At 40.7% G+C, this 27,632-nt stretch overlaps 1 protein-coding gene across 2 annotated transcripts in view; it reads right to left on the minus strand.

Annotated features, from left to right (window-relative positions):
- LRFN2 (leucine rich repeat and fibronectin type III domain containing 2) overlaps window positions 1-17,403 on the minus strand; it is a 197,416-nt gene extending 180,013 nt beyond the window's left edge. For both annotated transcript variants that reach the window (XM_061626423.1, XM_061626424.1), the window contains exons 1-2: window positions 17,201-17,403; window positions 17,019-17,109 (exon numbers count right to left, since the gene is read on the minus strand). The gene's annotated coding sequence lies outside the window, so the exon portion shown is untranslated. The remainder of the gene's footprint in view (window positions 1-17,018; window positions 17,110-17,200) is intronic.
- Window positions 17,404-27,632: the final 10,229 nt, after the last annotated feature.

The following is a 27,632-nucleotide window of genomic DNA, read 5'->3' on the forward strand; positions in this document are numbered from 1 at the left end:
TCATCACATTGGCCTGTGCAGAACAGAACACTAGACTAGGTGAGCCTTCAGTCTGATTCAGAAGTGCTCTTATGTTCAGGTTCAATCCCTGGCATCTCCAGTAAAGTTGTCAGGTAGCAGATAGTTGGAAGTACCTCTGCCTGAGACCCAAAAAGCTGGAGGCAGTCAGGGTAGACAACACCACGCTAGCCAGACAAATAGCCTAACTGGTCATAAAGCAGCTTCCGATGTTCAAATTTGCCTCTCCATATTCTAGATGACACTCCAGCATACAAAGTGCAGTAAGCAAAGGCAAACTGAATTATGTGCATTGAAATCCAAACTGATCAGCAATGGAGAAATGTGCAAGGAGAGGCAGCATCTGCAAACTATGTCATTCATCAGGAATAGGTAAGGAAAAGCAAAGCTGTGACAAAGATGGGACTGGGTGGTGGTAAAATGGGGCAAAGTGTGATGTGTTTGTGCCAAATGGCCTTTACAAGTTTCACATGCAGCAATGGCAAATGAGGGAAGCAGAGCAGTAGCACCCTCCCCACAGTTGCAGTGCTGCATTCACTGGGCTGGGAATGGGGTGAGGTGAGGCAGTGGCAAGACTGGGGAAATCCAGGTTGGCAGCATTGGCGTCCTTACAGGTGCCTGCACACCTGTGGGGCCACCTACCCAGAGCTCCCACAAACGTGCTGCTACCTTGCCCCATCCCAGTGAGCAGCAGGGCCACAACTACTGGGAGGGCACCGTTTCACAGGCACACACCCCTCACACATCAGTGTTGATGGATGGTTCTTAGCTGGTGTGGTGCACGATAGGTTACTTACAGCTGTGCAATCCACCAAGCACTATCCTATACTGACCAGGGGAATATCAAAAACATATGTTGCATTTTTAAATATCCCCACTTTATCATACTTTGCTCCTTTTTAGCCAATCATGTATTCCTCATTTATGTTTTCTTCTCCATCCTTAAAAGTGACATACATATGACATACTTATGACATGCATCAGTGACATACTTGACGCTGCCCTGAGCTCCTTCTGGGAGGAAGGGTGGGATGTAAAATAAATAAATAAATAAATAAATAAAAAACTGGATCCCCACATAGTGAATCCATCTGTGTTCAGTCCCTCTCCCCTCCCCCCCTCTCTCATCACACACAGGGTTAGGAATATATGCCCTCTAAAGCCAAAGGGAGACAAAAGTGCATGTATCCACTATAGTGCAGGCATCCAGTATTTCTCTCTGCTGTGTTTCTATGAGTGGAAGCCATGGCAAGAACAAATAAACTAGGGGCATTGGAGAAAGGGCGTTGGTGTCAAGGGTGGTGGTGGTGGTGGTGGTGGAGAGCAGACAATGGATATGAGGGTTCTACGCTTGGGATTGCCACTCACTCAGTGTGCAGTGTAAGGGTTAAACCAAATGTTCTATTTTCTGTTCCTGATTTCCCACATTTTTGACTGTTGAGCATTGCTTCTGCTGGACTGCTGTGCCAATCTTGACTAGAAAGTAATGCATCAGATGAAATGTTGATTGAGAGGTTATGGTTTGCCCATTTCAAAAAGGTCACTTGGACTATGCAGAGTTTAAATTTTGGCATGTTTAACTTGATACATATATTATAAAAGTTATCTCCTATCTTTGCCTGCATTTTTCTCCCTCTATACTTTTGGGTTATCCTATACCCCTATATCTTTATATTGTCTTACTGTTGCCTGCCTGCCTGCCTGCCTGCCTGCCTGCCTGCCTGCCTGCCTGCCTGCCTGCCTGCACTGCCTGCCTGCCTGCCTGCCTGCCTGCCTGCCTGCCTGCCTGCCTGCCTGCCTGCCTGCCTGCCTGCCTGCCTGCCTGCCTGCCTGCCTGCCTGCTGCCTGCCTGCCTGCCTGCCTGCCTGCCTGCCTGCCTGCCTGCCTGCCTGCCTGCCTGCCTGCCTGCCTGCCTCTCTCTCTCTCTCTCTCTCCTCTCTCTTCTCTCTCCTCTCTCTCTCTCTCTCTCTCTCTCTCTCTCTCTCTCTCTCTCTCTCTCTCTCTCTCTCTCTCTCTCTCTCTCTCTCTCTCTCTCTCTCTCCTCTTCTCTCTCTCTCTCTCTCTCTCTCTCTCTCTCTCTCTCTCTCTCTCTCTCTCTCTCCTCTCTCTCTCTCTCTCTCTCTCTCTCTCTCTCTCTCTCTCCTCTCTCTCTCTCTCTCTCTCTCTCTCTCTCTCTCTCTCTCTCTCTCTCTCTCTCTCTCTCTCTCTCTCTCTCTCTCTCTCTCTCTCTCTCTCCTCTCTCTCCTCTCTCTCTCTCTCTCTCTCTCTCTCTCTCTCTCTCTCTCTCTCTCTCTCTCTCTCTCTCTCTCTCTCTCTCTCTCTCTCTCTCTCTCTCTCTCTCTCTCTCTCTCTCTCTCTCTCTCTCTCTCTCTCTCTCTCTCTCTCTCTCTCGTGTGTGTGTGGAGAGAGAGGGGGAGGGAAAGGGAGAGAGGGAGGCATTAGGAACCACAGATGATTCTATAACTGCTCAGGACTATGTATGCATCTCACAACCATATTGGTATGGCAAGGGTCCTACCTGATTGGCACCTCACCAGGACAAATGGGCCCAACTGGAAAGGCCCATGTTATTACTCCCTCCCCATGACATTATGATATTTACACATGCTTTTCCAATCACATAGGACTAGGGATGGGATCCATTGATCAGTGTGGGTTTGAAAGCATTCTGTCGACTTAACAGGCCAATATCAATTCAAATTCATTCTTTGTCTGCTGCTTATACAGATCTATTGTTTTCCTTGCAAAAATATTGATATTAATATTAATATTTTAAGGAAATATTTGAAAGGAATATCAATATGAATGAAATGAAATATCAATGATAATGAAATACAACATCAATAAAATTATCATTCTTAATATCAATATTTTAGAGACTTTTTAAAAAAAATCTCAAAAATAGCCACGGAAAATCTCTACATAAAAGTCTGATCCACAGCAATGGAGAATAAGCAAATTAATGGAAAATTCGGTACCAAATTTGAATTGGGCAGAATTCTAGCAATATCCCTACATAGGATCGCACTCAGTTTCTCACCCTCTATCTGTGTGTGTTTGTGTCTGAAAGATGGAGAGAGGGAGAGAATGGGAGCTGTGAATCCTTTGAAGTGAGGAACCTATACAGGTAGTATACTGCTACCCATCCTGAGATATGTGGCTCAATTATTTTTAAATGAATATAGAATTATTGGTGGTGACTTTACACACTTGGCAGTCTGATTGTCACAAAACTCACTCCAAGTCTAAGCCAGCTAGTGCAACAAGAGAGGCTCTGACAGAAGGCTGTTTTCACTGCCAAATATTGGGAAATAAGAGAAAGACACTATGTGAAACATATCATAAAAAAGATGTTTAGAAACTGATTCATCCAGAGAGATAAAAGACTGAGTGCTATGTACCCACTCCTAGATAAGACATGGTGATGATGGAAAAATAGCAAAAAGATTCAGACCTCATTGGCACAATATAGGCACATGGCAGAATGTGAGATGGCATCAATTCCTTTTTTCCCCATCTTCCTTCAGAAAACGTTGGCATTTTTCATTCCAATTTTTTTTTTTAATGCATGTCTGCCATGCCATGGTAGAATTTACTCCAAACTTTGAGCTGCATAAAAGTATTCATATTCACACACTACCTGCTTTCATTGGAGGACTAGTTCAGTCACATGGAAGTCATGCAGTAGCCACGTAAAAGCTTTATGCCTAATGCTTTCACCACAGGCAGTGGCAGTCACCTGTAGGCTCTGACTATAGAGTCAAGGTGAGCATGAAAATGCATCTGGTGCTCCTTAGACATCTGTATAGGGTGCAACAGTGAAAATGCTGGTCTTGATTACATGGTTAGAAGCTATAGACAACTGCCTGTCTGCTGCATGATGGGGGAACCATGAGTTAAGTTTTTAAGCATCTACTCTGTGGTCATTGGTAATTAGGAGGCCCTGAAAACCCATGATTTTCCACTCCCACACGGAAGATCTGCATTTGTGGATAAGTGTCCCAGACAAGCAGCAGGTTGTGAATATTATCACTGACTCCAAGAAAGAAGCAGTGGATTAACTGAGCAAGCTGTGGTACAAATAAGCCAACTGTGCATGTGACAGTGATTCAGAACTCATTAATACGAGTTTTAATTATTTTTTTACAATTTGTGTTGACATTGTTTGACTGCTGAATGTAAACTGCTTCAAGGCCACCTGTGACAGAAGGTGGTACACAAAATCTCTAAACAAACAAACAGTATACTCTTGTCTGTGCTTTTGAATGAGGGACATAATATTCAATTACGTCCATTGTGCATGCAATTACGTCCATTGTGCAATGCTCAACAATGTTGCACAACAATAATTTAGATCTGCTTTGTGGAAATTGCATGGCTGCTTTTGTATGTTAAGTGCCAACAGGTAGGAAGACAGAAATATCTGCAAAAATAAAGGGCTGCATTTTGCACACATCCCAAAGTTTACTGCTTTGTTTGTACCCCATTATTACAAAGCATTTACTTATGCCATCCTTTCACAGTCTTCTCTACAGCTCTGTATTTTCCTAGCAGAAACAAGGTCCTTATTTCTTCATTTATTACACAAAGTTGCCATATTATATTGAACACTTCTAGTATTGAGGATTGCACCAAAATGTTCATGAGGCTCCCCTTACTGTGATTAACTCATGCAAATCTCTCACTATGTGCACTCCATCCATACAAAAGCAGGTGGTTATAAATGCAGTGCCAAACATGTAAATAGGAATAATGTGCATCACATTAAAAAATAAACACCTTTTTTTTTTAGCCTAGAGGTGGATCATCTCAAAGGAAAAAGCAATTAAAGAGTTCCTCTCTCACCTTCCCTCAGCAACAGCCGGCACATGAGGTGGAACCAGAGGCACCAAAAGCAATTTTATTTTTGGTGTGTTTTTTAACATGCTGATTTCAACATTTGCAGCATCTATATTTTCTTGGCTCAGCTGCCACATCCTTCTCTGAATGTGGGTGTTTCAACCATATGCACAAAAGCGATGAAGGCACGACCAAGGCATTTGAAAGCAAGTACTGTTGTTGTTTGCAGATCTGAAAAAGGCCAGCTTTCTCACACAAGGTCCTCTTATAAAATAATGATTATGGCAAATGCATGTGGAGTTCAGTAGAGCTAGATGGAGGAAAGATTGAATTTTTAAAGGGGGAAAATGCAGGAACCAGTGTGGTCTAAGGATTAGAATGTCAGACTGGGACTTAGGAAACTTGAGTTCAAATCCCCACTCAACTACAGAGCTCAGTAGGGTTGCCTCTGATTGACACTATATTGTGGGAGGGATTCAAGCACATACCAAATATGTAGGCTTACACAATTTACACAATTTGTTGTGCCCTAGCACAACAAATCCACTTTAAAGAAAGGTCTTGAAACTGACAAGAAGATCTCTTGCTTGTGAATGCACAGGATTGAGGGTCCTTGCTTTCTCCTCTTTGCCCATTGGCTATTCAGAGACCTTATATATCAGACGTCGTGTTCACCTAAGCCTGCACAGTTTCACAACAGCAGTCATCTGAACAGCAGGATAATGGTTGGAGTTTCTACCTACATATGTGTGGGTCTTGTGAGATAACAGGAAAATAAATGGGAAGCTGACAGCAGAATATCCTTATAATGTCCTATTTATTCATGTCTTACACACCAGCACTATTAAATACATTCTAGTCAGCCTTGGCCAACATATTAGAATTATAAATCAGAAATATATATCAGAAGCAGGTATATTGTACTTTACAATCAATATATAAAGTATAGAAACTTTCAACTTTGAAGTATAAAACCTTCAAAGTACAACATTTGTTAGGCTACACTGTTGCGCATGACTGAGTCCAAGCTCAAAGTCTTACTAAGACAGAGTTGCAAAGTAGTTGGAAATACAGAAACATACAATAATACTTCTCACCATCAGATGGGTATGGATGGGACACCTGCTTCTTGCTTCAACCAGGCTAAAAAACCACTCCTAGCTTACTATCTAAAGTTTCCTCCTTTTATATGAGTATTCCAAGGTTATCCTGTGGTCTCACAGTTATGTGAGCTCCATATCTGACTACCATCTCTGAGCAACATCTCTGATAACGTACCTAACTAGTTAAACTAGGTGGGAGGCAGATGCAGCTTCTGGACTCTCCAAATAAGGCATCTCTCACTGTTCACTGCCTGGACTATGTGTTATCTTATGTTTACAGAAAAATGTGAGTGTTGGCTGCCTGCCCAGAAATGGGGGAGGGGAGGCAAAAACTCTCCTTTTACTCTAACTGCACATGCTAAAAAAGGAGAGCCTTAGACTCTAACATCCCATACATAAGTACTAATACATACATTTCAGGACTCTTAGGGGGGGAAATTACATTAAGAATGAAGTCAGCCCATCACAATCTTTTTGCAGTTAGGAAAAAGATGGGGAAATGCACTGAAAAGTGTGGAGTGAACAAATAATTAATAGAAAGATGTATAAACACCTCACAAGCAATTCAGGATGAACACATGATGAATGTTTATGGTTGTATAACCACCCTGCAAACAAAACATAATGAATTCTCAATAAAAAACAAATATAGTCTAACTTCCATGTAAACTTTGTGTGAGCAAATCAGGATGAACGCTCAATAAATAGGTCAGCTGGAGGAGCCCTAGGTGACTTCACATTTTCAGCCTAACCTAGGTGTAGCCGATGTGGTAACCTTTGGATGTCATTAGACTACAATTCCCATCAGCAGGACCAGCCCTACCATTGGCAACCATCTCAAGCAGAATATGTTGGGAAGCAGCAGCAGCAGCAGTTCCCTGGCTGTTCCTCCTAAGTTCACTGTTGTAGCTATATATGCTACACAATCTTTCCTGGCTCCCTCATAGTAGCTGGCTGCCTCAAGACAGTAGAACACCCTGTCCGATTGCTAGTGCTAGTGATTTAACTGAAGGTCCAATCAGCTTCTATATCTGTAACAGGGAAGACCACCATCTTCCTTCACCTTAGGTAGCAAAATGTCTTGGGTTGGCTTTGCCCATAAATGCCAGTCAACATGGCCAATGGCCAGGGAAGATGTAGGTTATAGTTCAGCAATATTTGGAGGGCATCACATTGGCTACCCCAGGCTTAACATATCACACAAGATTGTTGTGAGAATAAAATGTGCGCTGTCTTGGGCTCCTTGGAAGAAATGTCAGATAGAAATGGAGCAAATAAATTAAAGCTAAGACTACAGATATCATTGTAGTGGTAGGTGTGTTGCCAAACAGTGGTGTTACATGTAGTATTACAGTATAATGTTCAAAGCACTTACTATGTATCCTGAATCCATGCTGGATTTTCATCTTAGTTCAAAAGGGAAAAGGAAGGTCCCTCTGAGCAGATTAGTACTTATGACTGCTATCTGCTTTCATCTTTGTTGTTGTTATGTGCCTTCAAGTTGATTACAACTTATGGTGACCCTATGAATCAGCGACCTTCAATAGCATCTGTCATGAACCACCCTGATCTGCTTTCATCTTGACTTCAACAACAATATACCTGAGAACATAAGTTACTCCTCTTTGGGTCATTGCAAAACAGCAGTATCCCATCTGGGTTAGAGCATGAATATCTCAGTGGTCATCTCCAGCTGTGCCTAACACCCCAAAGTATGCTTATCATATAGAACCTTCTCTATAGTGACACACTTGTCTTTGGAATGACCTCCTCTCTGAGGTGTCAACCTTTCATTGGTGGGTGAAGATGCATCTCTTTGCGCAGGACTTTGTGAGAGACTAAGTGACATTCCAGTCATGTAATTTGTACCACTTGCTGCTTATTGGTGTCTTATTAAGATTTAGTTATTTTAATTTTGCATTTGATGTTTTATGCTTGAGGTGCCAATAGGACTTGGTTAATGTGCTGGCTGTGGTTTTATATTCTATATTTAATGTTTTATTTTGTGATACATGTAACCCATACTGAGTCCAAGGGTGGGTTTAAAAATTAAATTAAATAAAAACTGAATATTAATATTGCCTCCACGCACATACCAAATCTCATATTCAGTGTTGTTGTTTTTTTAAAAAAAATGAGGTCTCATACCTTGATAAAAGTGCCATGGATGCCAGCACACTGAGTGGCATGGGCAGCAAAAAAAGAGAGGTGATGGTGTTCGCTACCGGTGAGTACCACCGCAAAAACAACAACCCACCACTGCTTGTATTGACAAGGATATATTCAATTTGTCACTGATTTTTCCTAAGGTGAAATTTGAGGCAAATTTTGGTTTCCTGACAGGTCAAAATATTTGAAGAATTTTGAGTGAAGCTAAAATGTGATAGAACTATTGAAATTTCTTGGAAGGGGTTTTCTTTCCTGAATTGCCATGGCATTTTCATCTGGAGCAAGGTTCAAAGTGAATTTGCAGTTTCCCACATGGGCGAAACATCTAAGGATTTTGAAGTTAAAAACGCTTTCGCTAAGACTAGTGAAATTTCTCAAGGGGATGCAGGTCCCTTGGCTATATACATCTGTCTATATATCCCCTTTAAGGGTAGTTTGAAAAAAGTAGTAGTAACAGAATGCATACACATACTTATGGTAAACTATACCTACTTTGCTTCCTATTTCACATTTGCAGAACCTTTTCAAGTGCACTAAAAAGGAAATGGATCCTAAAATGTATATTATTGTTCCAAATAAATCTTATCAAATTTAGTTGTGAAAGTGAATGGAGCTACAGAGATAGAGATCTTTTTGATTTTCCTTTACAAAGAAAGCCAAAGATGTTTTCAATCTGTTCTAATTTTTGTACTATATATTTATTGGCACAGGCTATTTTTGTATTTATTTTAAATATATATATTTGCAAAATAAATAAAATATTGACCCATTCTCATTTTGTATGTTACTGCATCAAAATAAATTTTGATCATGGTGATTGTAAAAGACCAAATCTGTTTGGACTAGTCAAAATGGGAAAGGGGGTATATCAAATTAAAAAATGAAACCAATTTTTCAGCTGTTGGTGGGGCTGCTCATTCAGAGAGGGCAGTAGATAAATCAGATTGGCTCTGTGGAGCCATCAGGCAAGCTATTCAGAGTGAAGGCAAGCTTACAACACTCACTCTGATTTGACTTTCTGACATTGTCACATAGCCAGATATGCTTGGATGCATGGCAAGCCATTGTCATCATGTTGCCTGTACAATCCCTGATTGGTTGAGATCACCTCAGAATGAAGCCCATGCTTTGCTTTGTTTTAAAATGGCACCAATCTTGCAGAGTGGGTAAAATGTCACTCTGAACTGATGGCAAAAATGTCATCCATGGGGGTTTCCATTAAACCTTTCACCCCCTCTGCTGCCCCCCCATATTTCATGGGTGAAAATGCAGCACAGAAATATTTTGTATCCATACCAGCTTTGATTTAGCTACTACTACTAGATGACCCAACAATATATCAGGACATTCTGGGAGCATGAGCACTAAGAGGGACATGTGAGTAGCTCTACAATTTGGAGTATTTCCTTAGCTCTATTCAGACATGGTGCTCATGTGTAAAGGCTACACATGAGCACAGCAAGTAGGGACAAGAGCTTAGTGCGGTCACTCTCACTACTCACTCTACTCAGGTGCAGCCTACACCCTTGAGCAGCACACCAAATAGGGGTCTTGTGTCCTCTGGATCAGTAATCACTGCCTAGAATCACTTCTGATGGTGCAACAATCTCTATATTCTTTAAAGCTTGTTGACAAGATATATACGGAAGCCCTCTTAAGCAGACAAGTCATTGCTAGAAATGGGGAGCCAATATAGCTGGGATAATTGCAGTGTGAATAGAAACACATCAATGCTGTAACCACTGAATTTAACACAGGAGCCCAAATAGAAAGTGCCCCTCTAAAATAAAACACTAACAAGTACAAATGGGAGTGTGTGTCTTAACGTCAGTTCACCACATTTCCACACCAGTTTGCCTTTTTTTTAAATTCCTCACAAAAATGCATTGGCATCTTAGTGTAGCTCTGTGCTGTCCTAGGCTGCTTTGGGAGGAAGGGTAGGATAGAAATTCAATAAATAAATACTGTATTTAAAAATTACTATATTTAAAAATACTGTATTTATAAATTATCCTATGTACACTTCTTCTGTATACAATTCATAATGCAATACTGTATGCATATTTTCCCCAGGTCCACATAGTTTTTGTACCCAGTTTTTGGTTGGGGAACCATGCCACAAAATTCAAAGCAGTGTGAATTGGGAATGATAGTTGTCTTTCAGACCACATATTGCTCCAGGAGATGCTCATTATTAGGAAGGCTTGCATTGAAATGTGAACCAAACCAAAATTCTCCCCCATCTCTAGTACAAATACAGCTTCAACATCAAGTGATATGATGACACTTACAGCATTTCTGCCAGCAGCACATTGCCTGTTATTTGGATAAAACAAGTTCCTACCACTCAAGGGCTTGCTGTGACCTCTCCCTTTTCAGTGGCCCTGAACTCTAAGACAACAGTGGCAAGGTAATGGACGTCAGTTTCATAACTCAGTTAGTTCTGACATCATGTCAAAGACAGAGCAACAGAATGACTCCCTCTCCATACTCCCTCTCCTCCACCCCATGGGCATATTGGCATGATTTGGCTTCCCGTTCAAAGTGCTGTCTGTCACGAATTATAGGCTTCAGGCAAGACACAAAGTACCAAGATTCTTACAATCACAAAACTATGAGAGACAATATGTAATGTGCAAAATGGGAAAAGCCTGGATTCAGCCTTTCTTCATGGCATGCTCCAAAAGTCAGCCATCTGCTGCTAAAGCTCTTGGCCGCAACTTCGCAGTGTGGAGATGCTATGGCTGATCTGTTGGAGGAAAAGCCTTCACAGCATTGTATTTGTGATTTTTTAAAATAAATAAATAAATAAACTATAATAAATGTTTCACCTTTATATAAAATATTGATTATTAACAGCCTCATACCTGGCATTGTTTGGGAATTCTAAGAAACTGAAAAAATAAGTGCAGTTTTGCTCAGCGGTTACAATCAGTGCAAGGTTCTGTCCACCATTTTGATTCAAAATGACATCCAACTATATCCAAACATAGATGAAAACCTGCACCTTGATCTCCAGAACCATCATGCAAAATTTGGTTACAATATTTTAAGAGGTATATAAATGCACAGCTAACAAACAAACAAACTTTCCAACATTATAGTAGATTTCTGCTCCAGTAAGTTTTGGGGCAACCAGACATGAATCCATCAGAGACCACAAATTTTGGGGGTGGTAGAGCAACTATATCTGGAATTATTACACAGAAATAATTACCAAGCATGCACAGACAGGCCTGAATAAATCTCAGCTGAGATGTGAAGAGGAGAAAATTGGCTGAGAGATAGGGATGGGGCAGAAATTTGATTTAGTTTGCATTTAAAGCTGAAGCTATCAAATTCACACTTTCTGAAAAATTATGAAAGCTGAACCAGTCATCTTTCAAAATTTGCACTTATGCAAATTTTGTGATGCGGTTTTCCAACCAAACAATGTTTACCAAAAAGCATATATTAAGGGGAAATATGCATAAAATGAATATATTATTTAAAAACATACAAAATGCATTAGGAGCCATTGCTTGCAAAAATATGTACATTAGTCAAAATTGTATATAAAAATGGATTTATTAGGAGAAATTTGCACTAAAATGCTAAAGAATTTCCATGAGGATTTAAAAAAAATCACAAATTGCTGCAGAAATGTGGAGAACTGAATTTAATATTAGAAAAATGAGAAACTGAGAGAATTGAAATGGAAAGATTCTTCCATCCCTACTCAATGGATAATTGTAATGCAAGAATACAAAATGCCACAATGAGTAAATGTCATCATGGTTCTTTCAAGAAGGTAAAGATTTATGGGTTAAGCTTTACTAACTATCCCCACTGCAGATGCTTTCACTATGATTCATCAGTGGTGATGGCATTTTATATTTTTATTGTATTTCTTACAATATTGTATTTCTTCACCAGAAGGTCCCAGGTTGGGTTACTGTTGAGCTCTTGTGCCCCGAACCAACAAGGCAGACGTTGCTTGCTGCACAGGACACAGAGGTGTCCAGCCTAACAGCGTCCTTGAGCCGCCAAACAGGAAGAAAGCACTCCGACACTCTTAAGCTTTGTGCCAGTATAACAAACTTTATCCAAGTGCATAAATAAACCATTCACCAACATAAGCGTCACTCCTACATACATTCCCCCACACAGCCAGGCTCTCTAGGCATATGTTATATAGCCAGCCCCTTTGATCCTGTGCAGCTGTGTGTCCTTCACATTATTACCATGATACAGTTAACCCATTCCCAACATGTGGAATGACTCAGCTTAATGAGCTAACAGTTACCACATATAAAAATGCAATACAATAAAAACAACAGACAACTCTATCCCCACCCATAAGCCCAAGACCATAATTCTAAACAGCATATTACAGGGAGGACATCAACGTCAATTGTTCAGTTTTGAAAGGCAACAAGATGCATCTTCAGTTGCATATTTACAAAACTTTTTCTAAATATTTTCATGTTTGCAATATATTTGATTCTAGTATTTGTTACACAGTATCTGATTCTACTAACTGAACACCATTTAATGTCAGAAAGTTGATTGCTTCCACCACACATGGAGAACATGTAGCCTCGCAGATGCCTCAGGACTACAACTCCCACTATCCCTGCGCATTTGCTGTGCTGGCTGGAGCCGATGGGAGCTGGAGCCCAACACCATCTGCAGGGCCACAGGCTTCTCAACCCTGGCCTACATGGAATAGCGGTCGGTAGGGTCACATTTGCTTTGTGAGAGAGGTCATCTGGCAGCATGCATTGGGGCTGGAAACTCTCTAACTTCAAGGAGTTTCTATTTCTGAGTCAGGAATTAGAAGTAATATGTCATTAAAGTGAACATTTATTGTGGAATTATAAAAAAGAAAAGGAAACTTACAACGTATGGTAAAGGAGCTGGTTGGAAAAGACATTCTAAGCTTGTTTCCACTCTCCCCTTTGCTATAGTATGTGTGGCAGCCTAATCACAGTACAGTAATGAACTTAATCAGCTAAGCAGTGTTTGGCCAGGGTAGCAGCAGCAAGGAAGTAAACTGCCCCCCAACCTGGTCTCATGTGCTGCCCTGAGGAAAATACAGATCAGGTTGCCTCACTTAGGAAGGAGATCCTTAGCACCTCCTCTTGAGCCCTCCTGGCCTAAAGACACAGTCCTTCAGCAGTGGCATCACTAGCGGGAGTGCGGGGGGGTGCGGACCTCCGGTGCGTGCCCTCCCAGGGGCATGGACAGGGGTGGCTGGTCTCTTGCACGTGTGCTCAGCACGCACGCGCTTCAGGCTGACGATCTCTCCTGGTGATTAAATCCTGGAGTCTGGACCCTGAGGACCCGCCCCGCAGGAGATCATCCAGGCCACTGGCACCCTTCCCTCACATGGTGCCTCTGATGACATCTAAGCGCACATGCCGTGCTGCACAGGCCGGGCAGGCAGCTCAGCTCTCCGCCGGCCCTCAGTGGCATCTGCCTGTCCCGCTTCTTCCTGGACCTGGTGCCATCTGCAGCCTAGGGGCGTGGCCGGGCGGCTCTGGTGTCACCCCCTCCATGGTGTCACCTGGGTGCGGCCCGCACCTGCCGCACCCGGCTGGTGACACCTCTGCCCTTCTGCCCTTAGCTGTTCTCAGAAAATCCCCTCTCCCCACCTCATTAAAGCCAGCACTTGAAGAATCATACAATACCCCTTTTAAGATAGTACAGAGACCTCCATCAAGGAGGTAGAACCAACTACAGTACAGGCTTTGCCAGCTTCAGTTGGCTTCAGCTCTCTGCTGGGACAATGTCTCCCCATAGCTCAGCTGGCAGGGCCAACTGGCAGCTGATTATGGGCCTGACCTGCTTAAAGTGCCTTTGCCTTATTCAGCCTGCTTAGAAGAAACTCTGTTTGATAGCTTCTTACTTCCTCTAAGCTCTGTGCTGCAGTGGAAAAGTAAATACATCAAGTAGGACAGAAACATTCCATTGCTCCACTTGCTGATACATTTAGTTTACTACTGCTGGATAGCAATGCTGAGTTACACTTCTGTTCTCAGTGACTAGACTGATAAACAGCTCATAGGATTAAGGATTCCCTGCTAGTTCTTTTCCCCAACAGCCAGTACAAGAAAAGTCACAATTTTGCACCTGATCATATCCAGAGACCATTTACAGGAGCACCCTTTCTCCACTGTCTTAGCAACACAGAGGAATCACGTTGAGTCAAGTTCTAGAATATGCTTTTATGAGGGTTCATATTAATCATTCCAGCTGTCTGTTCTAGGGATGCCTAGGGAATTCAATGTCTGTGAATGGACCAGATCTGCACCTCCCAGATTAATATGCAAATTAGAGTACAGTTATTTTGCACTTCTCTGAATTTTATGGTACAGTACTCAGCTCAAAAAATGGACCAAAATGTGTTATAAAATGATTGTGTAATAATAAAATACATCTAAAAAGGCATAGATTGAAATAAAACAAGTATTTAAATGCACATTTTTGTGCAGATGTTTTTTTTAAAAATTGCAAATTAATGTGGAAATAAGGTGGAATGGATGTGAATGCATACATGTGCAATTGACACAGACCAGAAATAGAGTCATCTGTTCATCCCTAGTCTCTTCTACAATACAGATGTATCTATATAGCTTTCTTCTAACAATGTCCTCTGACAAAAAAGGGCATTTTAAATGACTATCCAACACTTGCTTTGAATGCTACTTTGATGGAAGAAACCACACTCTCTGAAAAATGGTGTCTGTTGTCTAATGATGTGGAGGTTGGGTAGGGAGGCAGCATTTTGGGGGGTTCATTTTGCATTGCCATCTTTTAGCATCTCTTTTCCTTGAGTTATATCCCATACTGTAGAATCCAAGAAAAACAAAAAAATACATCGGGCCAGATCCAGATGAAGTCTGTTGTACCAGGTCCCATTGAAAATTTTTTTTTATGAAGTTAGCTGTGATTTAACTGTAGTCCCACTGATTGCAATTAGCTAAGCCTGGATTCAATCTGTCCTGTCTCCAGATAACAACATTAAAAGGATATGTGCCAATGAGAGAAAAATATACCTGCGGACAAATAGCCCCCATAAGATAGGTAGGCAGCTTCTTAGCACTGAAATGAAGCAATAATCTCTTCCTCTTCTCTCTCCTCTCTCTCCTCACACAAAACACGGAGAAAGAAAACAGGGCAATGCCAAAGTCGGTAGCAGCTTCCGGAACTTTGAATACATAGAAATAGTAGATGGTTAATTGTAAGGAACATAAGAATATAAGAGCCTGCTGGATCAATCCAAAACCTATCTACTCCAACATTCTGTTCTCAGAGTGGCCAATCAGATGCCTATGCCTGAAAGCCAACCTGAGTGCAGCAGTGCTCTCCCCACTTGTAATTCCCAGCAACTGGTATTCAGAGGCATACTGCTTCTAACAGCAGAAGCAGAACATAGCATTCTGGGTAGTAGTTGCTGACAGCCTTGTCCTCCGTGAATTTGTCTAATCCTCTTTTAAAGTCATCCATGTTGGTGGCCATCACTACCTCCTGTGAGAGTAAATTCCATAGTTCAGCTATGCGTTGTGTGAAGAAGTACTTTCTTTTGTCTTTCCTGAATCTTACACCAATTAGCTTCATTGAGTTATAGTATTATGAGAGACGAACAAACCCTCTCTCTGTCCGCAGAAGATGATAGAGGTTGCTTGCAGTCCTCATGCATGAGCTCCACTTAACCTTTGTATCATGGAGACACAATTGGCATTCTCATTTGAAAGACAAAAAGCATCATAAATAGTATCAACAGATTCAAATTAAATTTCCCCTAGAGAATTGTTCCTTCAGCGTTTGTGAAGCCAGGAAGCATTAGGTTCAAATAGGCAGCAGAGACTGCCAGGAAACAGGGATTGAGCGATTTTCTACTGCATTACCTGAAAGGATTTGATTTCCTCATTATCAGTCAGTTGAGGTAAATATAATAGGCATCCATTAGCATGCTCCTTCCATACAACAGAACTTGCCTGTGAGGAAAATTCTTCTTGGGTAGCCACAGTGTGGTAGAATCCAAGCCATCTTGCTTACTTGGAATCACTATGGCTCAGTAGTAATGCACCTGTTTTGCATGCAAAAGGTCCCTGCCATCTCCAGACAGCCTGCAACCCTGGAGAGCTACTGTCAATCACTAGGGAACAATCATAAAAAAGGGGGGGGGAGTCGCTACCAGTATATGAATGAATGGGCAAAGAAGACAAGAGGCAATGGGGCATGTAACTGTGATGCAATGCAAACAAATGTTACAAATGGTCAAAATGACAGTGAAATACACTACAGCTACCCAATGACTAAAATACAGGACAAATCACGACAGACAGTAAAATACGCTGCCAATGCAAAAAAAACAGTGAAGTGTAACACTATAACTGAAGTCTATTTATTCATTAAATTTGTTAGTTGCTTTTCTACACAAATATGTGCACTCAGAGTGACTTACAATTAATAAAAAATTAAAATTTAAAAGCAAAGGATTAAAAATATATAAAAAGTTAAAAACAAAACAGCACATAGGCAATGGAGCAACCCTTCTGAGGAAGGCTACACAACAGAAGCCCTTCAAAAGCCTTTCAAAGGTATGAACCAAATGCCTTGGAAAAGAGAAATGGTTTTGCCTAGTGCTGAAAGATGGATGATGATGGTGCCAGGCATACCTCCCTGGGTACACTATAATAACAGCTATTCCAGATGGTAAAAACAGTTTCAATGCTTCTTCAGATACCACTACTTAAATCACTCAAATCAACAGCTGGCCTTGATTCTCCCACAAAAATAATCAATGTTCTATTAAAAATATAAGATGAAATACCAACATATGAATGTATGAATTATAAGGATACAAAGATGTTAGAACTAAAAAGGAAAATAAGTAAATACCTCCACTGGAGAAAATGCCAAATATTCCCAGGAAAAGTTAATCTTCAAGAAACTGGCAAAAATGCTGTCTTCTTATGTGGGGCAATTATCCCTACAATTGTAAAGCCAAAAGCCAATTGGTTTAATATTAGGAAATCCAAATTGCTGAGTAGGTCAATTAGATATATTATGAAAAACCTTACCCATATTATGTCTCCTAAAGGATAAGTAAACAAACTCTTATCGGGAGAAAAACTGAAAGCTGCTCAAAACCTGGCTGGAGCCACAGCTGTATTTGTGGCTTAATCAAGATCAGCTGGAGGAAAGAATTATGGCTCAGTGGTAATGTATCCGCTTTGCATAGAAAAGGTCCCTACCATCTCCAGATAGAGCTGGGAATGTTCCCTGCCTGCAACCCTGGAGAGCTACTGTCAACACGCATGGGGAAGCTCTGTCCCACAAGTCTAATTAGGCCCAGCACTGGTCCCATTTTAGCCTGAGGCTGGTTTCCCCAAACTATGCCCACTTGCTGCATCATATGTCATATGTGACATCAGGTGGAGACACAGCTGCCAATGCCTTAAAGTGTACTGTTGATTTTGCATTGGCAGGGGAGGCTTGCTGTCACTGTCAGCTGACTGGTAGTGAGAGCCAGCCAGCTGGGATTGGCTGTGCTGCAGGGATCCAATCTCAACAGAAAGTGGAGCTTGAGGTTAATGCCTATCAGCAGATAGGCACTGATCACAAGCTCCCTGGAATCAGCTGTGCTACGGAGTTCCCCATGGAACTACAGTCTGCATGTAACATAGGCAAAACCCTTTTATACATTTCCCTAAATAAAACTGGTATTAGACAGCCACGGGAGTGCCTATATACTATAGCCAGCACGGATTTTTCGTATTCTACAATGTTAAATTGAAAATACCCCCATGCCATTCTGCTGTTTCCCATAAGCACATTTCAAAACATAACCTTATGAAACATATAGTCCAGAACTCAGAAACACTTGCTTAACAACTCTCTCCATTTTCATGGCGATAGACAAAACAGTAAGAGAGAATTGAGAGTTCAAAGTGTAAAATGAGAGAAAAAATCCAGACCCCTGTTTGTTTTCTGTCAGTGGTCTCATAATCTGTTGAAATTAAATAAAAATCAGCCATGTTCACAGAGTACCTGTAATCCTATTACAGACCTAGCCCCATACTCTCACCTTCATCTTCTGCAGTTTAAAATTTTTTAAAAATGCCTGGCTGATTTTTAATTAATTTAAGAATTTTGCATTGGAGTTGATGATAAGTGCAGGCATGCTCAGTAAGAACCAACTGTCAGTGTTCTAAAAGCCAGACTCACAGCTGTTTGGCTTAGCTAATCAGGAGGCCACATCCACAACAGACCTTTATTTCACTTGAGACAGTCCTGGCTTCCCCCAAAGAATCCTCGGAAGTAGCTTGTGAAGGGTGCTGAAAGTTGTTAACAGACTCCTTTCCTCTGATAGAGCTCCGGTGGCCAGAGTGGTTTAATAGTCAGCCATTCTGATTGGAGCTCTGTGAGGGGAATAAGGTCCCTCCTATCAACTCTCAGCACCCTTCACAAACTATACTTTCCAGGATTCTTTGGGGGAAGCCAGAACTGTCTAAAGTGAAATAAAGGTCCGGTGTGAATGTGGCCAGGGACAGCTTTGGTTTAAATTTGGGTGGGAGGCTACATGTGTCTGCGGTAGAATAAAAAGGTGGGGGAAACCCTGAAAAACAATGACATTGTTTACAATGTTTTGCTTTTGGAAAGGAAGGGGGCTTTTCCTCTGCCTAGTGCCCACCTACCCATTCTTCTCCCCTCCCCCTCCCCCTCCCTCTCCCCTCTCTACCCCTCCTCCAAGTCAGTTTCACCTATCCTAAGCATGATTGTACAGGAGTAAATCTCACTGAACTCAAAAAGCATGCAAATTATCAAACCTGTCCTCCTCCTCCCGTCCCCTCCCCTCCCCCTGTGCTTCCTCTTACTCCTCTCCCCATCCCCCAGTGGTCTAAGCATGATTTTAGGGGAGCAAATCCCATTGAACTCAATAAGCGTGGAAATGATTAATCCATTTTCAGCAAACTTGCACACAATCCCATTTCTTATCTCCTGGATTAAAATGCAGAGATATTCACTAATAGGCAAAAAAAAAAAAACCACCTTGCAGTTTAACAATGTAAGTATAGCCAACAGATATTTCTACCAACTTTAAAAAAACAGGGAAATTGAACAGCTATAGTGAGTGCACCAGGGGAGCAGGAGGCCTGACCGCCTCTCTGAGATATTGTACACATTTGTCAAAATGCAAACACAATTTGGGTTGGTCTTTCACAGTCCACTTCCTGTGTAGCTTGGAAGAATTTGGTAACATGTGCCTCTGAGCATATGGTGAGTGGTGGCAACACTTGCAATCAGTCCAAATAACAGAAACAAGACAAGTGCTCCGCTGATCTTGTTTTAGCAGGGAGAAGGCAACATTATTAAGAAAGTAGATATAGTTCCGGTAGTCACTTTAAATTTACTTTGCAATTTTAGTGAAGTTTCCTATAGTAAATCATTTGTTTTGCTCCTGTTTCTGTGAATATGTAAAGTATAGCAACACTTTGCATAATTTACACTAAAAAAAATTCCAAACACAATTGTGGAATAATGGCACTGACTATCCTGCAGAATAGTCTCCAACAGACAAGAGGAGCATTAAGCAAATTGTGGGTTTTTTTCCCCCCTATTAGTGAATATTATTGATAGATACAAAGTTAGCATAACACACATGTTGCATTATTTTCATGGGGTTGTATTCAACAAAGCATTAAGCAAATTGTTCCATCAGTGCAAGGATTTCTCCTTCCACAACAGGACTTTCTCCCCTCTCCTCCCCCACCTAAATCTTTTGGGGGAGTCCTCCAACCCTCCAGAACAGATATGGGGATGGCATGGGGTCTGCGCTGGGGAAGGGGGGGAGTCTTGTTGTGCTAAAGCCAATAATTGTGCTAGTGCAATAATTTAGTTGAGTATCGCCCATGGTGTTTCCATTCATAATTTTTTCAAAATCTAATTCTAAAGAAGACTTGACAAGGAGATAGTAAATATTAAGGCAGGTTGTTACTCTTCTCCAGGGACCAAAAGCATATAGCTTAAAAATGTTTTATTTATCAGACAATAATGCACGATGTTATTTGCTAGTATGCAAGATGTACAATTTACGCAACAGAGTGTGAACATTTTAAAACCTGTTCACGGTTTCTCTCAGTGTAATAATTAAAAAGACAGCTGGAATCATATGTATGAGGCAAGAGAACATCTAAAAAGGAGACACAAGGGCCAGCTTAATTTGCTTTGAATTAATCATCTCTATACTCTAATTTGAGACTGAGAGCATAGATCTAGGCTAAGAGAACAAGTTCCTTTTCCCCATTGGAATTTGGCTGATATATATCAACATGTGTGATGGAATCACACTTGATTGTTTTAATATGGAAAATGTGTGATATGGAAAATGTGTGATGCAATGTCTCTTGATTTTTAAAATAATTATAGATATAAATCTCATTTTTATTTTTCCTTAACGCAGCCCCAAGGAGAGAACTGACACACAAACCACCCATAGGCTGCTATGAGCCTTGGAACAGAAAAATAAATAAATAAAGGTACCTGTTTCCCCTCCCCCCATATCAGCTTGGGAAGGGCGATTTTTATTGGGAAAATAGTGAGGATACAGGATTTGGGAGGAATCTATCCTTCTTTGCATTGCTTTTGTTGTTGTTGTTATGCACCTTCAAGTTGATTACAACTTATGGCGACCCTATGAATCAGTGACATCCATGTGTCATGAACCACCCTGTTCAGATCTTGTAAGTTCAGCTCTGTGGCTTCCTTTATGGAATCAATCCATCTCTTGTTTGGCCTTCCTCTTTTTCTACTCCCTTCTGTTTTCCCCAGCATTATTGTCTTTTCTAGTGAATCATATCTTCTCATGATGTGTCGAAAGTATGATAACCTCAGTTTCATCATTTTAGCTTCTAGTGATAGTTCTGGTTTAATTTGGTCTGACACCAAATTATTTGTCTTTTTCACGGTCCATGGTATGCACAAACCTCTCCTCCAACACCACATTTCAAATGAGTTGATTTTTCTCTTATCCACTTTTTTTTACTGTCCAACTTTCACATCCATACATAGAGATCGGGAATACCATGGTCTGAATGATCCTGACTTTAGTGTTCATTTATACATCTTTGCATTTGAGGACCTTTTTCTAGTTGTCTCATAGTTGCCCTCCCCAGTCCTAGCCTCCTTCTGATTTCTTGACTATTGTCTCCATTTTGGTTAATGTCTGTGCTAAGGTATTGATAATCCTTGACAAGTTCAATGTCATCATTGTCAAAGTTACATAAATCTTCTGTTGTCATTACATTAGTCTTTTTGATGTTCAGCTATAGTCCTGCTTTTGTGCTTTCCTCTTTAACTTTCATCAGCATTGCTTTTACATAAGAATAAAAATGCCAAAAGATTCGGTCTCAGATCTTCTGCATCATATGTGATTTGACCAGGAGTGTAAAAGGCAAGTCCTACTATGAAAATTTCACAGGATTTTTTTTTATGTAATACATTTAGGAACTTGCTGAGAATGGGGTGGATACAATTGCAGCTCAGATCAATACCTAGACAATGATGGTGCTTCTTTTTGTGAAGTGGATCTAAGTATTAACACACTAGTTTCTGGAGCTCAAACAGTTTAAAAATGTGGTAGAGCTAAACACCTGTGTTTGCGAATGCTTCAAACTACTAAAAATTCCGTTTTCACATGCAACCTTTGAAATTTCTTTTTGAAATGTCAAATTTCAAATCCAACAACACATTCTGAATGTGATTTTTGTCTTCAGAAGTCAAATGTGTAGATGAGCTAGCATCTGTTTATTATTTTCATTTGGGCAGGCATGAAGTACATTATTGCATGCCCTATCAAATGCTAAGAAATATACAATACCATTTTGTATCAAAATACATTCCAAAATACACATTTAAATACAAATTTTCATTCAGATGTCTGTCTCTCTCTCTCTCTCTCTCTCTGTGTGTGTGTGTATGTATGTATGCCTTGGTAATGTGACCTGGCCCTTGGAGATGTTTGTAGTCTGTCATAATAAGGAGAACATGTGAAAATGAATAAGGAAAGAAATGCTGACCTCTTCCCAACATTTACCTTTTTTGTGAATGATTTTCAAACATTCATGGCTAGATAAAAGACTGAAGTGAAACTGGTTAAATTACTAGCTAGATAAATACACAAAGCTAAAACCTGGCATGCTAAAGAAGATGTGTCATGTATACTTTTCCTTTTGAGTTATTAAGGTGTTTTTTTAAAATAAAAAAACCCCCGAAACTACAGCAAAGTGACTATTAAGCTATGACAGAGAAGACTGAGTACACAGTGACAGCATTATGAATTTTCAGATTTAGTTGGTTTTACTGCTCGGGAGCTTATGAAGTTCAAATTAAATCCGCTTCCCATCCCTGCCGTTAACTGTGAAGAAGAAGAATGACTGATGGCTCAGTTGTCTGACATATCAGGAAATAAGAAGCAGATTGTTAAGAGCTGATTCATTTAAGACAAATGATTTTATGAGATATTTTGTCATGTTCGAAAGTATGTGTATACTGCTCACATGGAGAGAACCAAAGGGCGGTAGCATATTAACAGACTATGTGCTTTGCACGTGAAAGCTCCCATGTGTAGTCCCATATTTTCGATCCGACAAATTGGGTATTTTCCAGCAGAGCTGGAAAAAATATTTGCGTGAGATCCTAGAAAGCTGCTGTCAGTCAGAGTAGACACGCTGGGGCTTGCCTAGTGGACCAATAGTTTGACTCAGTATAAGGCAGCATCATATACTCTGGAGAGGAGGAGCAATTACAACAGTGGTAGCTAATGGGAGTGCCTTCCAGATGCTCTTCCATCCACCCAGCCAGCATGGCCAATGGTCAGGGATAATGGAAGCTGAAATCCAGCCTGGAGGGCACCACACTGGCTATCCCTGCTTCAGAAGATATATCTGAATATTTTTTGTTAAGAATAGTTTTATTGTATTATTTACAGGATGTTGTGGTTTACAAAATTCACTCCCAACCTTCTCTGCTGCACTCTCATCTGTCCTACCACCTTCCTGTATTCCACCTGCAACGGTGAAAACAATGGGTGATGTCCAACATCAGTCATACTCAGAACAGATCCACTGAAACTAATGGACTGACCCACTGGTTTCAATGGTTCTACTATTAGATATCAACTGATGTATTTTATAAGCCACTTTAAAGAGAAATGTAAAAAGGAGATAAATAATAAAATAAATTGTAAAAAACCAGGAAAATAAGCAAATATGTGCATCTCTTTCCTTTTCCCTTTTCTATATGATTTCTTTTTTTTAGTACAGTGAACCTGGATTTATTACAGCTCATTTTCTTTCATGCCAAGTTAATCAGACTCCAGCCATTCCTATAAAATGTGCCACTAAGGATGTGTAAATCTTTTTTCTTTATTTCCATTAAGATATCTGCTGCTTTACACCATACTATAGAAAGTTCAGAGTGCCTTGCATTACCCCGAGGTTCCCCCCATCTGTATGTGTATGCATTTCTGCCTCCCTGCCCGTGACAAAAAAAAAAATCTTCCTTGTTAGCTTGCACAAAAGTCTTTGTATGTGAAGACACTGGCTCTGGAAAGTTCAGCACATATGTATTAAGCATCTATCTCTATGAAGTGAGTCTAGACTGAAAACCTTCCTGTTGCAAATGAAATTGATTGGAGTTGTGAAACTGATAGAAACTGTGTCAGTTTCACCTCTGCAACAGAGTTTATTTCGTCTAGGCTTTTCAGTTTCAGTTTTCCTAGTGAGATGACTTTATATTGGGCATAACATTAAAGCATCTGCAGCCACCCAGGTATGCAAGTGCTTCTTGCTTCTATTTAGTATTAGTATTAGGATATATATCCCATTCTTCCTTCCAAAGGAGCCTAGGGCAACAGACACATCAACAAAACAATTAAAAGGGCTTATAAAGACAGTTTTACAATATTCTAAATCCAGTTACAGTTATATAAACATTCTTTCATCCAATGATCTTCAAGTTGCCAGGAACAGTCTCCTTCAGTCATCAAATGCCTAGGTAAGCAGGAATATTTCCAAATTCTTCCTGAAGGTCAATAATGAGGGAGACAGATGCACTTCACCAAGGAGGGCATTCCCCAAGGGAAGAACTGTTATGGGTCAATGCCAGCTGGGCAGCTGATGGTAGCAGCAGCACCAACAAGGCGTCACCTGCCAATTGTAGGGTCTGAGATGGGGATTCTTGGGAAAGCAGTTTTTTACATACTTGGGTCTCAAGCCATTTCAGGCTTTATATGCTAATATTAATACCTTGAATTGGGCCTGGTAGCTCACAAGAAGCCTGTGCAGCACTTTGAGGCCTGGTGACACATGGTCCCATTGGGCTGCCCCACTTATCAGCTGCATTTTGCACTAACTGTAGCCTCCAGACAGTATTCATTATAACCTAGGCATAATCACTCCTAGCCATAGAAGTCACTTCGGTCTCGTGACAAGTTAGAATCCAGGAGTACAATCCAGAATCTAGTCTATAAACTGTTCATTCAGGGGGAGTGTAACCCCTCCCTTAACAGGTTGTACATGTAATTCCCAGACACAGGAACCACACACCCACAGCACATCTCTTTTCAGGATTAAGCCTCAGTTTATTGGCCCACATCCAGTCCATCACAGGTTCTAGACACCTTCACAGCCTGTCCTGATTCCGATGGAATGGAAAGATAGAGCTACATCATCAGTATGCTGATGACACCATGCTCCAAATCCCCTGATGACAGCTCCCAACAATTTCATATAGATGTTAAATAGCATGGCAGATACAATGGACTCTTGTGAAACCCCATAGCCCAACAGCCATGGAGACAAGCAACTTTCTACTAGTAGCAACCCTGCAGATAGGAGTGGAACCACTTTAATATAGTACATCCAACTCCCACTTCCTTGAGTCACTCCAGAAGAGCACCATGGTCAATGGTGTCAAAAGTCACTGTCAAAACCCATGCTCAATGATGTCAAAGCTGCTTTCTCCAGGCATACCTGCAGCTGGATGGCCACCACCCTCTCAATCACTTTGTCCAGGAAGGGAATATTAGAGACTAGATGGTAGTTTTCTAAAACCTCTGGATCCAGGGGTCCTGAACTACCACCTCTTTCATGGTGGTGGGCAAAACTCCCTCCTGTAGAGAGGCATTGACCACTCCCTGAACCCATTTTAGATGTTTTTGCATTGCTGTTGTAATGTGCAAAGAGGATTTTTGTATACTTGGTGGTGTAAGCACTGTGATGTCACTCTGAGAGTTAATACAAAGATATTTTTGGAGGGGCTGGGAAGTTAATATGCAATAAAAGGTTTCTATTGCACAATTTTAGGGCTGTATTAACCTACTCCAGGAACCTTTCCAAAACCAAGAACACAAAAGAAAATGCAAAATTCATGTCATATGTAAAATGTAAATGTACTGCCTTCAAGTTGATTCCGACTTATGGCGACCCTATGAATAGGGTTTTCATGAGACTGAGAGGAAGTGTCATATGTAGGTTGCATATATTCAGGGTCAGATTAACAAGCTTTGGCTCATTAACAATGCAACTGAATGAAGGGGTACCTCTTTATCCAGTATCTTGGCCTGAACTAAGGGTGTTTATTTTTTCCTGGATTACTCATGATAGCCAAATGAAATGACAGATTAGTAAACTCTCGTTCTCCCCAGCTCCACTCCACCGTGCTGGGCTAATCGTTAAATGAAACAGAGCAGTTGCTTTGGTAAGAAGATTCCAGAGAGGATGCCATTTTCTACCTCCAATCACAATCTTCATGTGTTGTTTGCAAAATGAGTGGAGGAGTGGGTACTATTATGATTTCCTACCTGCAGTGTCAGAAATGCCTAATGTTTAAGATGCATACCTGAAGTTGTAACAATGTGTGTTTTTGCAATGTATACAGACACACTATGACCACAGTCCAATATAAAGCACACCAAAACCCACTGACTTCAATTAGTCTAAGCATGCTTAAATCTGTGCTAGTTTTAATGTGTGCACACTATTCCCCCTCTCATCCTTCATTCCTCCTCCACCTCACCCCACCCTCTGCCATTCCCAGCACATCAGGAAGTAGTACACTGAGCTTCAGTAAGCATAAACTCACTTGCTTAGTAGACAGGCACATGTGGGGTAGCGTGTGTGAATTCTGTCAAAATTCTGTTGAAGTCCAATATGATTACTTAATTAGAAAGACATGGAAATATGGACTAGAAGAAAATTCCATAAGAATACTGGTGGAAAAAACTGGACTCCAAAAAGCCTGACAGATCTGACACATGATCAACTATTATGTTGTTATTATTATTACTATTATTATTATTAGATACATGTTATATACATTATATGATATTGTATTAATTTTGCAGATGATAACTTCTAACAATTTTCCTTAGTGATCATAGTGGGGTGTGTAGTGTTGCATGCTCTTTTCCTTTCTTGAGAATGCATCTACAAATAGGGATGAACAAATCCATGTGACCACATCAGTTGTGATTAGAGAAAAAAATACCTTATGGAAATTCATAGGCATTTCAGTGTGAATTTCTCCTAATATACACGTTTATATGCAGTTTTGTCTAATATGTACACTGTTTTGCAAAGCAATATTCCCTAATAACATGCCTTTTTGTATGCTAATGTATGCATTCTTATGCACGTTTTACTCAATGTGTGCTTTTGTATACATTATTTGGCTGGAGAACTGCACTGCAAAATTTGGAGAAGTACAAATGTTGACGGATGGCTGTGTTTCGCTTTGCATATTGTTTCAGAAAGTGTGAATTAAGCATCTGCAAGCGAGTAGCAGAGAGAAGTATCTGCCTCATTTGCAGCATGAGTGCTAAGAAAAGCCTTATGCCACACCATTCTGTATTCCATTTACTCCTGAATGTAATGGGTGAAAGTCATTTTAGAAATATTTAGAGTCATAAAAATCTCACTGCTACTATTTATGATAACCTCATTGCTTGGTGATTGAGTTAACCATCCACAGCTCCCAGCTCTAGCAAAAATGGAGAGAAAAAAATCTACTGCTAGTGCATTTGGTATTGCTCTTAAAATTACAGAGACTGTTATTTCTACAAATCAGAAAGCTGTAATAGAGAGGTCAAACAGAATATAGTCTGCCAAGGCTCGCTTTTCATGCTGTATATCCCTTCTGTCCAGAGAAGAATGCTAAGGGCTTCTAGCCCCGATGAGTTCTAATAACACAGTGAGAAAGATAGAGACATCTAGACCACTGTAAAGGCAAAAATAATCAGAATTGTTCAGTACTTTACATGAAATGTTAATGAGTACACCCAGCTAGTTTGATAAGTGATAAGCTTAGTCATACTATGACGTCAGTGTATATCTGTCCACTAAACAGAAACCAAAGAAGTGGACCCAAGCTGGGGATGGATGGTTCAGTCTGTTTCCATTTTAGGTCAGTTTTGCCCATATTCAGTCATGAGTTTGCTCTCTCCCATTGCTA

The sequence above is a fragment of the Rhineura floridana genome, chromosome 4, assembly GCF_030035675.1.
Source record: "Rhineura floridana isolate rRhiFlo1 chromosome 4, rRhiFlo1.hap2, whole genome shotgun sequence".
Classification (NCBI taxonomy): domain Eukaryota; kingdom Metazoa; phylum Chordata; class Lepidosauria; order Squamata; family Rhineuridae; genus Rhineura; species Rhineura floridana.